The sequence below is a fragment of the Mus caroli genome, chromosome 14 (assembly GCF_900094665.2).
Source record: "Mus caroli chromosome 14, CAROLI_EIJ_v1.1, whole genome shotgun sequence".
NCBI lineage: Eukaryota > Metazoa > Chordata > Mammalia > Rodentia > Muridae > Mus > Mus caroli.
The window spans coordinates 87,347,547-87,360,278 of NC_034583.1; the positions used below are offsets into that span (position 1 = coordinate 87,347,547).

Genomic DNA, 12,732 nt, shown 5'->3' on the forward strand with positions numbered 1-12,732 from the left:
AAAATGCAAAAAGATCCTAACTCAAAACATCCANGAAATACAGGACACAATGAGAAGACCAAACTCAATAAAAATCTAAAGCTCTCTACAGGACTTGCCCTAGATCTCGGTACTTACTTAAGTGAGATTTGAACTTCACTGGTTCTGTGCCTTTATAGCACAAGAAACAGAATGTGACATCTTATCCAGTAAGCAGTTTCTCATTATCCCCTCATATTTGCCTCATTATAACATTCATTTACTAAAATTTCATTTGTATCTCCTATTTTTACTAGCTTGTATTTTCCCGAAAGCATCTTTCTTTAGCACTAAGGATTAGTGGTACTCCACCTTCCAGGAATACCAGTAAGTTAAAATTTTACTGCCCTCACCATTCTCTGAACTGTTCTTTTCTGTTTATTTATGAACATAATTTTAGTGCATACAAGGCTAGACCAATAAGTGCAGGTTATATTTAAACACACACACACACACACACACACACACACACACACACACACACGATGTGTGTGCGTATTTATGTAACAAAGATTAATGGGAATAAAGCCATTAATTTGAAAGGGAGTAAGTTGGGAATATCTGGTCAGATTTGGAAGAGGAAAATACAAAGAGTGAATAATAATACCAAAAAATAAAATAAATAATTTCCAAAGTTCAGAAACTTTGGTTTTCCTGATGTCAGAAGTCTTCTAATTCCTGAAACAGTCCTGTACTGAGGGTAGTCAGTCAGGTATGGTGAGAGCATGAGAGAGCAGAGCTCTTATGCAGTAACCACTTGTAGGTAATAGACAATTAGAGAAACGTCTGATGCAGGCTTATATTAAAGGCCAGGCCTGATGAGCTTGGTGAGGTGATCTCAGAGAATGGAATCAGGAGTCATCCTCCAAGTGTTCCCAGGTCTGCTCAATGACTGGGGCAAAACACCAGTACTCCTTTGGGCTCAACTTTTTCCTTTCTTAAGTGGGGTTGCTAATACACTTGTATCCTCTCTTTACACAATCTTGGCAGATCACTAGGTGGAAATTTGATTGGTTAATCAAAGCATCTGCCAACTGTGGATGTACAGTTCGATGATGCAGGCACTTGTGTTCAGTGTGTGTGTGTGTGTGTGTGTGTATGTGTGTGTTTGTGTCTGTAGGTGTGTATCTGTGTGTGTATTTTTATGCATGCTCATTCATTTCATTATGTTTGGAGGTCAGAGTTAGAATTTATTGTTCCCTTAATTGTTTTTTTTTTAATTTTAGATTTTATGGCAGAATCTTAAAAGGATCCAGGAGCTCACTGATATGAAAAGACTGACTGTCCTCCACAAGTTCCTGGTGTCCAGATTTTGCCCATGTCACCAGCACTTAACAGTAAGGTGTGAACTAATGCTTTTGCTCTCTCTTCAGTTCTGAGGATCTAACTTAGTTCCTTCACTTGTGCAGCAAGGGCTTTATCCTCTGAGGCATCTTCTCAGCCTCCTTATCTTCATTTTAATAAATTCTACACAAAAGGCGACTGTTGTTTAGGAGTTCGTAGAGCTAATAAGTACACAAAGGGCAACATCAACCACGTTTAAAGTCAAGATCAGTTTTCACTCTCTGTCCATAGATGGCAGCAATGTACCAAGTCTTACACAACTTTCTCCCAGCCTATGAAAAGTTTTATGTATAGTAAATCCCATGTTTTCTAAGTAAAGAAAAATTATTTAAAAGAAACTATAGCGGCAACAGAATATGATCAAAAATACTTTTAGCAAACCTTCTGTCCATCTCAGGTTTTTATTCAGTGAACTAAAGAGTTCTTCAGTTCGCCCAGCACAAGCGTCTTTGTCATTTTAACTGCAGGCCACAATAGATACCATAATAATAAAACTCTTTAAAAGATAATAGCAATTCAAAACAATACCAAGAAAATGCCCCATCTTTTAGTCATGGTTATTAAAAATGGATTAATACATGCAGGGCGTTTTCTTTTATTTGTTTAAAAAATTAAAAAGACTGGAAAGCACTTGCACACAGAAACCTTTTCTACAGAAAGAATAGAGCAAAGTAAAGAAAGGAGATCTCCAGATTTAGACACTGAAGACAAAGCGAATCAAGAGCCACTGGCCCATGGGAGACGGGAAGAGCTGCAAGAGGAGATTGAACTGAGGGGATATAATAAATCTAAACAATGCCTCAGACTCACTATCAGAGCACAAAACATTTTGGGCAGTATTGAATTTTCTGTCTATGAAATTCCTTATCACAGGTTGAATCATATTAGTTCGTATTTTTCCCTTTCTAATTTAAAAGTTCATTATGAATGCTGTGGCAAAATCACACTCATGTTGAGAAGGCACTCATGTGACAGAAATATATTTTAATTTTACAACATGAGAAAGAAATGACAAGAAGACTATCTTATGTTATACAACCTGTAAAATAGGGAAATATTATTATGTGTTTTGCTGGCAGTGCTGTAGCATTAAATGAAAATATTTCGAGCGATGCATGCATGCATTTGTACGGTTATTTGAAAGTGAAACTGAAGAAAGAAGTAAGGACATAAAAGGGAGATGAAAGCAGAAGACACAGGGGCAATGTGACAGAGAGACAGAGAGAGAGAGAGAGACAGAGACAGAGACAGAGACAGAGACAGAGACAGAGACAGAGAGAGAGACAAGACAGAGAGAGACAGAAACACAGAGAGAGAAACACACAGAAAGAAACATACACACACAGAGGCAGAGACAGAGAGAGGGGCAGAGACAGACAGACACACACACAGAAACAGAATGAGACAGAGAGACAGAGAAGGACAGAGACAGAGAGCAAACACAGATGCAGTTCATGAAAAGGAAATTATTGTAATTGTTCACAAAGTTCAAAGTAAATTTCCAAGGCAGCCTACAGATGTGGGTTGACTCATATCAGGGCTGTGTCTTAAAATCCCTCAGTCCTGTAAACCCTCCAGGGCTGACTATCTAGTTATGTTATGTATCTTGTGTTTCTATTCAATAATAATAATAATAATAATAATAATAATAATAATAATAATAATACCTTACTATTTAGTGACTTTCCTTTGCTGTCTTTGAAGCCTAAGTTCTGTTCTGTTAGAAATAAATGAAAAACAAAAGTAAAAGGCATCCACTCCCATTTCCCACAGTTCCTAATTTGGACCTTATTGTCTGTCACATCACTCCACAAGCTATAATAACACTTTGTCTTTCTCAATGCATCTATGTTCACCTACCTGCAGTACAAATTGAGAGATTGTCCTCAGCCAGCCTTTGCTTCTCCTTTCATCCTAGGATGAAACTTAGATGGTACAAAAATGATTTTAAAAACTCAGTACACATCTCTATTATACATGTTTATAATTTTTGTTTCTTTTTATTGGCTATTTTATTTATTAACATTTCAAATGTCCCTCCTCTTGGTCTCTCCTTCACCAACTTCATCCCATCCCCCTTCTCCTTTGCCTGTAAGAGGGTGCTTCCTCCACCCACCCACTTCTGCCTCACCTCTCTAGCATCCCCCTACACATTGATATTCACTCATAAAGAACAAAATTGATGTTGTCTTGTTTTAACATTGTTCTGCATAATCAAATAAAACTAACTGGTTTGAGGAACTGTACAGAAAATCTCAAAAGTTGTAATATTTAATATAGATTTTCTATTGCACCTGGGCCATCCATGTATGCTTTTTAAGTTTGTATTTTTCTTGTAAATCTGGGCATTAACATGGCCCAAATATTTAAATTACCTCTGGTAAGGAAACCTTTGGGGAAGTACCAAGCTTTTTTAGAAAACACTGCTGAAAAGCAAAACGTTCCTTTTAGTAATATAACAAGTATTCACTTGAATTAAATGATAAAGTAAGATGGAATATTATGTCATTTGTATTAAAAAAAGTTTTCCCAAAGCAACTTCTGGAAAAAAAAGTGATGATATTGAAATATTCTAGGTAGATATGTAGCTACATAAGAAATTAACTTTAAAGAGATATTTTGTTAAGAACATTTATTGCTATTTCTAGGTCACCACTTTTAAATTAGATGATAGCATTATTTTTTAAAATGACAATATGAGTGGAACTTCCAAGTAGCCCTTGACACTCTAGAAACAAATATAGATTGGGATTGAATAACTAATGAAATTATTTTGAGACAGCAATTAAACTTCATTGCATAATCCTCTATATGTTTGCTGCTGGTAAAAAGCTCATTTTCATCACAAAATATACTTCACAATATACATCACAAAATATGCTATAGAGAATAAGTCTTATAGAGCTTGCTTTTAAGGCAACACTGTCTAAATAATTTAACCTCAAATTTTTAATATGAATTAAATGAGAAAGCAATATACCTCATTTAATGGATAGTAAGGTGTGTGGAAATTAGGTCATATAGTATATATAATCAAATGTCCTTGGACTAGACATTGTGTATGTTTCAGACTGTAAATAGAAGATTACACAAATGTTTAAATTCTTTTTTTCCGTTAAGAGAAATGATGAAGTCATCATATAGCTAAATGGCTGGGAGCGGGGTAGAGGTTTAGCTAGCATACACAGAGTTCACTTCTGCCCATCTCAGAGAGCTGTTACAAAGTTAGCAAAACAGAAAGAGTGAATTACACAGAGTTCCTTTCAAAAGCCACAGCAGTTGAAATTAAAGTGCCAAAAAATCAGCTGTATGATATGTGGTGCACTTTCTCAAGAGCCAAAAGTAGAAGACGATATTCCCCATAAAAAGTCATCATTGTGGGATGAGATATTAAAATTGCTAATTAGAAGCATATAAAACTATGTTTCATATGGAACTGCCTTAGAGAGTTTAGATATAGCCTGTGGATCTTTTGAAAATATCAAATACTTTCCAAGAGAAGCCGGAATTATTTTGATCCTGATATTAAGGTCCAGTTTTACATTCTTATTCCTTGCTACATGCATTAACACTATAATATCAGGTGAAAGTATGCTTACAAAAAATTGTATGATAAAATCATAAAATGTAATCTGTTGAATTATAATAATATAAATATATTCATTTTTTCTACACAAAGTAATTGTGTATAAATTATTTCATTAACCACAAACCAAGTAATAGGTGTATCAAATTTAGTAGTAAATAGTAGATTACTAAAAGTAGAATCTCTAAATTGAGCACTGTTCTACCTGTACTCTGGTGGAAATTTTACAGATGGTTTCATTGTAATTCTCGTGTCTAGAATCCTTCTTATAATTACAAGCCAATTAAATCTAGTACTGAGTTCATCATCAAAGTCCATCAACAGGTCAGGAGTTTTCTCTTATCATGACCTCATAGGACAGGTTGAGCTTATTCATCTTGCTGATGACAACAAGTTAGTGTCTTAAGCCTGGTGTTAGCATTTAGTCAGAACTGTAAAATTAGTCATTTACTTACTTTCTTAGCATTCATCTTAATTTCTTATTATAAAATATAACATTTTAGCTGTTTTTTTCTGCAAATAGATATTTACTAAAATGTATACCTCATCACCTGGGGGTTGTTCCTGATGATAAATGTGAATTCTAATTCCATTCAATGAGCTGATTCTAGTGATCAAGGAAACACCAAAGCAGTGTGAAGGCTGTCACTTTATAGGACATAAATGGTCATTCAAAAACAAGGAGCTCTAATATAGAAAGTGAAATAGAATGGGACTCACATACAATTTTCTTAAACTTGTGGTAAATTCTCACATTGTAATTTGTGTATTTTGGTTAAGATGAATTGTAAAGATTAAATACAAATTAGACTGCTCTGATACAATATCACAGATTATGAGACAATGTGTTTTTCCAGGCCATAAGGTCAATGGCTTTCTCCAGACAGAAATTTTGATTTGATAATAGGAAGCATTAGGGAAAAGACAAGATTAGACATTTACTGTGCATATGAAGGATCATTCCTATAATAACACTTAATCACTTGGGCATTTTTAAAAAGAAATTTAAATTTTTTTCCAAAATATAAAAATACTAATACTTGGGGCTTAAATAACATGAAATATAAGTATAAATTCAGAACTAAATAACATGAAATATAAGTATAAATTCAGTAATATATTTCTATAGATTTTAAAAACTCAGCTATTTGACTCACAATGCACTTTGCTTTATAGAATGTCATTTATTTATTTATTTATTTATTTATTTATTTATTTATTTATTTATTTTTAAGGCATGACCCAAGTTTTTGGAAGCATAATGACAAAGACAAAACTGGAAGAGATTTAATTAAGCTAAATTAGTAGTAAATCATTAGATTAGATGGCTAAATTAGTAATAAATCATTTCTCACACAAACATAAGAAACTGAATTTAGGTTCTAACAATTCACATAAAAACTGGCCTGTAGAGAGAGGCACATCAATGGAGCTTGCTTGTCAAGCAGTCTTTAAAATTGATGATCTTCATGTTCAGTGAGAAACATTGCCTCAAAAATAATATGGGAAGCAATAGAGGAAAAGATCAGAAGTTGTCCTATATCACACTCTCACAGACCCCCCCCCAACACACACAGGACACATGGACACACACGGAGAGACACACAGACATACAGACACACACACACACACACACACATACACAAACACTACACCAAACCTCCAATGTCCACGCACAAAGTTAGTTGAAGATTAAGTTGCCTTTATTTGCAAATAATGAACCAGGTTGCTGCTACTCTATAAAAATAGGGTGCAATTCCCACTGGCTTGTTGTGTAGAAACAGAGCTAAAACAGGAGAATATAAAAAGTAATTAGTGACTACTGAAGTAGACAGACTTTCACACTAAAACTCTTTCAGTTTCTTATGTCATAGAGAATAGAAAAGATACTGGCTGTTGAGACACATATGATACAATAACAAGAATTAGTTTGACAGTAATTGGAGCGATCACTTGCCGGAGGTATATAAAGATGTGTACAATCCAGGTAGTATGAAAGTGTTTAAGTTTAACAAGTTAGAGGGATGTCTCAGCTTTCAAGAACATAAACTGTTCCTGTGGAGGGCCAGAGTTTGGATCTTCATTTCCAGGGCTTCTATACCGTCTTCTGGACTTTGTGGCTATGGCATACATGAGAACAAACACAGACAGTGGTACATAGATATTTAAATACTTGAATATATGAAAATCAAAATCTTTAAAATAAGATCACTCTCAGTTTGAGTCAGCTTTAACTCAGTTCTTATAACTTTCATATTATTTTTCTGTCATTTTCTAACTCCTGATATGTGCCAGAGAACAAGGCCTTGTTCCTGAATGTAAATATGGTTAGTTGTGTACTACCATTGTAGATTCATGGTAACAGCAATTTTTTTTCTTTTTGCATCTAGATTGTAAACTTTGGCTTGCCTCAAAGCCTCAAATACTAGGCTGTATTCAGTCCTAAGGTTGTCTTCTGTTCTTGCTCAGTTGTGAACAGAAAAAGGAAGGGATATATAAGTCAGGCATTTGTGCTTCTCACAGGGAGGTTAAATGTCAGTGAAAGCCTAACATTTTTCTATGGTTTCTATCTCCTTCTGCAACTCCTTCATGTTTTAAATTCTATCATGTGGATTCTGCTGGATGCGTCAAAAAATGTCAAAAATTTGATCATTGTATTCTAAGGCTCTCTCTTCAGCATATCCTTCAGGGACAAGAGTATAATTCCCATTGGACTTCAAGAAGCATCCAGGATAGATACCAAGTAAAGAAACCTACCTAAAACATTATTATGATGATTAGAATATTTTCAAAGACCATGGTATTGAGTAGAAAAGAAGGCCTGAGCCTGAGCAATACAGATGAAGAGCCACACAGCCAACCATCGGACTGAGCACAGGGACTCCAATGAAGGAGTTAGAGAAAGAACTGAGGGGACCTGGGCATGTTAGAGTGCCTGAAAGCAGATCTTCCTCTGGGTGATGTGGAACTGGCTACAGAGTTTCCTCCCAAGGTCTGCTCAGGGCACCAGGCCAGACCAGAAGGAACCTGTGCCACTGGTCAAGCAGAGTTCCTGAGTGCCTGGGTCCCTCTTCCGGTGTTGGGGCAGATGTTGTGTCTTCCTCACCTCTGATCCTGTGATCCTGAGGATGTTAGAGCACCTGGGTGTTGTGGGACTGTCTGTGAAGTTCACACCCAAGGTCTACTGCCCATTCCCTTCTAATCCTTTTGCCTTCACCTGGAGAGTGCTGGGATTATAGTCTTCCTATGCTCAGTTTATGCAGGACTTGGATCGTATCCTCTGCTGACACTCTACCCAACACCTTTAATTTTGGATCCAAGAATGCTATAAAAGCAATGTCATTTTTTTTTAAGAAACAGGGTTTTGTAAATCCCATTAGAAAACTTTATCAATAATGTCTTCTATAAGCTAGAAGAGGGAGAAGTAATTTTGATATAATTACATGTCTCCCTTCTCCTTCCTCCCTTTTAACCTTTTTATATATCCCTCCTTGATCTCTTTCAAGCTTCTGGTCTCCTTTTTCATTGTTATTGCAGGCATATATACATATACATATGCATATATATATACACACATCTATATATGTGTAACTATGTATAATAACTATTTATACTATATACATATATACAAATATACATATATAACTATATAATACATATAATATATATAAATATATATTTTATATTTATATTTAATATTATTTAATATTATTATTTAATATTTATATATATATAAATGTGTGTGTGTGAGTGTGTGTAACTGTAACCTGATCAGTCTGTATAATGTTACTTGTATATATTGGAAAACCAATTGGTATGCTCTTCCCTGGTGAGAAAAGTTCTCCGGCTTTCAGCATTTCCTAGTAAGAGTCAGAGATTTTGGAAGACACAGCTTCCCAGTTTGTTTAGCTACACCATTCATGTTTTGACTCTTAACATTGTTGCTGTTGTGTTTGTTTGTTTGTTTGTTTGTTTGTTTGTTTTTGAGACATGGTTTCTCTGTGTATCCTTGGCGCTCCTGAAACTTACTCTATAGACCAGGTTGGCCTCGAACTCTTTGCCTGCCCGAGCTGCTCCGAGGTGCCACTGTCTTTACCACGCGATGAACAGACATACAGACATTGGGCCTGCTCCTGTGGATGATCTCCATGCCCCACTAGGGAGGAGAATTGTGGGGAACCAGATGAAGAAAAGTCAGGCTGCTGCTGCTGCTGCTGCTGCTGCTGCTGCTGCTGCTGCTGCTGCTGCTGCTGCTGCTGATCTGAATGTTACCAACTACAAATAGATTAATGGCTATGCTGGGAGCCTCTTCTCAAGTGGGCCCTATGAAAAAGATTATGAGGAAGCAGACGCTATTTATGCAGCTCTGGATGAAAGGATGGATGAAAGAATAAAAGAGAGAAGAGAGCAAAGGGAGAAAGACGAGATTGAGAAATACCGAATGGAACGTCCCAAAATCCAGCAGCAATTTTCAGGCCTTAAGAAGAAGTTGGCAGAAGTCACAGAATTAGAGTGGCTGAGCATCCCAGAAGTTGGCCATGCCAGAAACAAACGTCAACAGAACTCATATTATGAGAACCTGACCCCTGCTCCTGATAAGTTTCTTTGCCAAACATTTACAGACTGGAGAGAACCATACCTCTGTGGATCCCGACAAACTCAATTTGGAGGTCTGAACACACCCTACCCAGGAAGCCTGAACACTCCATACTCAGGTGGAATGACACCAGGATTGATGACACCTGGTACAGGGGAGCTGGACTTGAGGAAGATTGGCCAGGCAAGGAGTACCCTGATGGACATGAAGCTTAGCCAGGTGTCTGACTCAGTGAGTGGGCAGACTGTTGTGGACCCCAAAGGCTAACTGACAGATGTAAATACTATGATACCAACCCATGGCAGGGACATAAATGGCATCAAGAAAGTACGACTACTTCTCAAATCTGTCCTAAAATCAAACCCTCATCACCCACCAGCTTGGATTGGGTCAGCTGGCCTGGAAGAAGTCACTGGAAAGTTACAAGTGGCTCAAAACCTTACTATGAAAGGGACAGAGGTGTTCCCCAAGAGTGAAGATGTCTGGCTAGAAGCAGCTAGGTTACAGTCTGGGGACACACTCTAGGCTGTGGTGGCACAAGCTGTCTGTCATCTCCCCCAGTCTGTTAGGATTTATAGCAGAGCAGCAGAACTAGAAACAGACATTCGAGCAAAAGAAGTGTGTTTTTGGGAAAGCACTTGAGCATTTTCAATTGTGGAAAGCAGCTGTTGAACTTGAAGAGCCTGAAGATGATAGAATCATGCTGAGTCGAGCGGTAGAGTGCTGTCCCACCAGTGTAGAGCTCTGGCTTGCTTTGGCAGTACTAGAACCTTATGAAAATGTTCTCATGGTCTTAAATAAACCACGTGGGAACATTCGTACAGATCAGCACAGCTTCCAAGCATGAGGAAAATCCCAAACACACCTGAATGGAAGACACTGACACTTGTTGGCCCCACAATGCCTTGGAGTGTGGGCGAGCCATATATGCCTATGCCCTGCAAGTCTTCCCCAGCAAGGAAAGTGTGTGGTTACGAGCTTCGTACTTTGAGAAGAACAATGGTACGAGGGAGTCTCTGGAAGCACTCTTGCAGAGGGCTGGGGTCCACTGCCTCAAGGCAGTGGTTCCATTGCATCACACAGATCAACTCAGATCTAGGGAACGCCTGGGCCTTCTACAAATTTAAACTGCAGCATGACACAGAGGAGCAACAGGAGGAAGCGAGGAAATGCTGAGAGAATTCCCCAGTCTTTCTCTGTCAGTGCTGGTGGCTGCCCGCATCAAAAAATACCTTCTGATAGCAGGGGTGGAGCACAAGGGAAAACACATGGACAATGAGCATAAAACCTACTCTGGCTGTCTTTTATTCATTAAAGAATTTTTTATAGAGAAAAAGAAAAAAAAAAAAAAAGGACTGAAAGAGTTGAAGGGGTTTGCAACCCCATAGAACAAACAACAATGTCAACCAACCAGATTCCCCAAAGTTCCCAGGGACTAAATCACCAACAGAAGGGACCCATTGCTCCAGCTGTATATGTAGCATAGGATTGCCTTATCTGGCATCAATGGAAGGGGAGTTCCCTTGTTCTGTGGAGGTTTGATGACCCAGTGTAGGGGACTGCTACGGTGCTAAGGCAGGAGTGGGTGGGTGGGTGGGGGAGCAACCTCAGAGAAGCAGGGGATGAGGGGTTTTGTGGAGGGGAAACTGGGAAGGGAGATAACACTTGAAATGTAAATAAATAAAATAATCAATAAAACAATAGATAAATGAAATCCTTCTTTGCAAAAGGACAGAAACTAGGCAAAAATCATCATGTCTCACTGGATCTTGTATTGTGTCTGTAGACTCTTGGAGTCTGGTTTCTTTCTAAAGGGAAATGGTAAGGAGTAGATCTGCCAGCTAGAGGGGATAGGGGAGAGAACTGGGAGAGAAGAAAGTAGAAACTGTGTTTGGGGTGTATTTTATGATTGAAGAATCTAAATTTCAAAAGAAAGGAGCGAAACTAAACTCAACTATATTAAGTGATAGGTAGCAATTTTTGAGGGACCGAGGAGACCTAGCAGCACAGTACTAGAATACACAGTGAGAAAAGATGTTTAATGTGATTTTGCCATCTGTTCTGCAATCTACTGAATATTCTTAACTTCAGAGAGGGTTAGAGTACTGGATATCCTTAACTTCAGAGAGGGTTAGAGTATTGGCGCTCTAGCATTGTTATTGCTGTATTTCAAAGGGACAGTCGTGAAATCATATATATGTGATATTATATATATATATACATATATATATATATATATGTGTGTGTGTGTGTGTGTATTATATATACATATATTTTTCCTTGGTTCACAAGCATGTACGTGGGGTATGACTTATACATCAACTGGTACCAAACTCACTGATATTTAATTTTTTTTATATAGGTAGATGATCTAAGTAAAGTATAGTGTTTCACACTTTTAATACCAGTACTCAGGAGGCAGAGGCAAACATATTTCTGCAAGTTTGAGGCCAACCTGATCTACAGATTTAATTCCAGGACAGCCAAAGCTACAAAGAGATACACTGTCTCAGGGGATAAAAAGAACTTGTCTAAAAACATGAAAATTTTAAGTTTATCTCAAGATGAAACATCAATGCTTTTATAAAGCTCATAAGGAATATTAAGATCAGTGGACCTAGAATGACTCTTTAGAGCCAGTTTTGAAATAAATTAAAGTTCAATGGGTCAAATAACTGAATATTAAATTTTTAAGTTAATACATATTACATATAAGAGAATATCTTGTTTGACACTCATAGAACCATATGAAGAAAACTCAACTGAACTATTTAATTATTTTTCCTTAGTTGGGTATAACATGTAAAGTAAATGACTTCATAAGGCAATGATATTGGGATTTCTGTTTACCAACTCAATGTATATACCTGATAATGAATTATCTTGCAGTAGCTTTGCTTATCATCTATAAAATGTTATATTCTTCTGTGATGTTTTGTATATTCTTGGGCCAAGGAGTGGCACCATTTTGGAGGTGTGGTCTTGTTGGAATAGGTGTGACCTGGTTGGAGTAGGTGTGTCACTGTGGGTGTGGGCTTAAGATCCTCACCCTAGTTGCCTGGAAGTTAGTCTTCCACTAGCAGCCTTTGGATGAAGATGTAGAACTCTCAGTTCTGACTGCGCCATGCCTGCCTGGATACTGTCATGCTCCTACCTTGATAATAATGGACTGAACCTCTGAACCTGT

General features: G+C 37.4%; 1 long non-coding RNA gene and 1 pseudogene across 1 annotated transcript; both read left to right on the forward strand.

Moving 5' to 3' along the window:
* The first annotated feature begins 48 nt into the window (after positions 1–48).
* Positions 49–1,782, forward strand: LOC110309791. Its single transcript, XR_002379742.2, has 3 exons — positions 49–188; positions 276–345; positions 1,245–1,782. It is a non-coding gene; the product is annotated as an uncharacterized LOC110309791 (long non-coding RNA).
* A 695-nt stretch (positions 1,783–2,477) lies between these two features.
* On the forward strand, positions 2,478–10,672 carry LOC110308998 (annotated as a pseudogene).
* The last annotated feature ends 2,060 nt before the right edge of the window (positions 10,673–12,732 follow it).